The following is a 1,818-nucleotide window of genomic DNA, read 5'->3' as shown; positions in this document are numbered from 1 at the left end:
CTCGCCGCCGAGGACGTGGCAGCCCCGGCCCGCCCCCGGCCCTCCCCGGCCGCGCCGGAGGCTCCTCCCGGGCCCGCTCTGCGGAACGCGGGGCGCCCCCTGCCGCCCGCCCGGAGCCCCGAGAGCCCGAGGAGACCGGGGAGACCGGGGAGCCCCGAGAGACCGGAGAGTCCGGCCCCGGAGCCGCCCGGAGGAGCCCGCGGGCCGGGGAGCGGCGGGGGCACGCCCAGGCCCCTCAGGGATCGGCCCGCCCGGGCCCCTCAGGGATCGGCCCGCGGGACGGGCGAGAGAGGTTTGTAAAGGAGAGCGCCAAAATAGGTGGCGTGAGGACAGCGATTCCTTTTTTTTTTTTTTTTTTTTTTTTTTTGGCGTGCCAGCAGGACGGAAGCGCCTGTTGAGTTGATCAAACTCCGCGCTGAGGGGCCGAAAATAAAAATGGAGGGAGGGCGGGCTCCAGGTCCTCCGGGAACGGGCTGTCCGGGCAGAGCGGCGGGAATGGGAGCGCTGGGGAGCCCTGGATCAGCCCGAGCTGAGCTGCTGCTGTGAGCTCTGCACCAGCGACACCCCAAAACACCTGCGGCTGCCGCCCGTGCCTTGGGCTGGCCGCCACAGAGACAACACTCTGCTTCCTCACTGCGGAGAAGAGACTCCTCACCGCGTTCCTAAAGACAGAAGCTGTAACTGGTGGGAAATAGAAGATCTCAGACGTCTATTTGTCTTTTCTTCTTGTCAGGATTACACATGTTGAAAATAAAAGACGTTTCTTGGGCTCGCAGTGGTTGCAGTGTGCCTGACACACAGTTTTTTGCTGGAAAGGTTGGTTTTGCTGGAAAGGTTGAAATCTTGCCCTTCTTCCAGGTTAATGACACCTGCAACACTCTTTCCAAGCCTAGTGGTTCCATCCTTTTCCTCATGCCTTTCTTAAAGTGTTTCCTGTGAGAGTGTTCATGACAGGCACCTTAGTGTCACCTTAATAAACCTTCTAATTGAGTGGTCTCAGACTGTCGTATTGTTACCTCCTGTTGCTCTTCTTTCTGCTGAAAACATCCATTTCTCAGAGTTTTAATCTCGAGGTGCACTGCCAATTTGAGGTTAGGTTCTGACTTTGAAGTCGTAAAGAAGTGCTGTTGCTGATGTTCAAATAATGCTGAACCGCTCAGGGCTAAAGCAGAGAAGAAATAAAATTGTGCTTTTCTAAAACATCTCTCGCACTGTGGTTATCTCAAAGGGCTTTATTAAATAATATCAAGTAAAGGGGCACCTTTAAGCATAGCAGAGATTCCATGCACAAACACACTTTTGAACGGGAAAAATTTTGGCATTAGAGTTATCTACCCATTTAGTAGGGCTGTTATGTATGCTTAATGATCACTTGCAGTGCCATGAGAAATATCCAGTAATGGTCACCGCTTAAAACCATTAAGGAAAAATAAATTATGTGTGTATATTAAACTCCTCCTTGGGCTGACTCTAAGTTAGAAAATGCAGCCAAGTCGATTTAAGGTTAAAGTGAATGTGTGAATCTTTGCTACATATTCCAGGAAAGCTGTTAAACTTACAAAGTACATAATTTGGTCGTTATTAAGTTACGCATTTATGCTAAAGTAATCCAACAGCAAACTATACTGGAACTTTAAAAGTTTGTGCAGTAGATCTCTCTAATGCTGACTGGCACAAAATTACTTGCTACTGTGCTCACTCCAGCTTCAGCAATGCCCAGCAACAGGATGTTGCCATTTAAGAAACACAGATTCCAGTCTAAGCTTTAAACAGAAGACAATGCATGGGCCATATAGGTTTTCCAACCTGCATCTGTCC

This window comes from Zosterops lateralis (assembly GCF_965231275.1).
Source record: "Zosterops lateralis genome assembly, chromosome: 2".
NCBI lineage: Eukaryota > Metazoa > Chordata > Aves > Passeriformes > Zosteropidae > Zosterops > Zosterops lateralis.
This window is presented reverse-complemented; position numbering follows the sequence as displayed.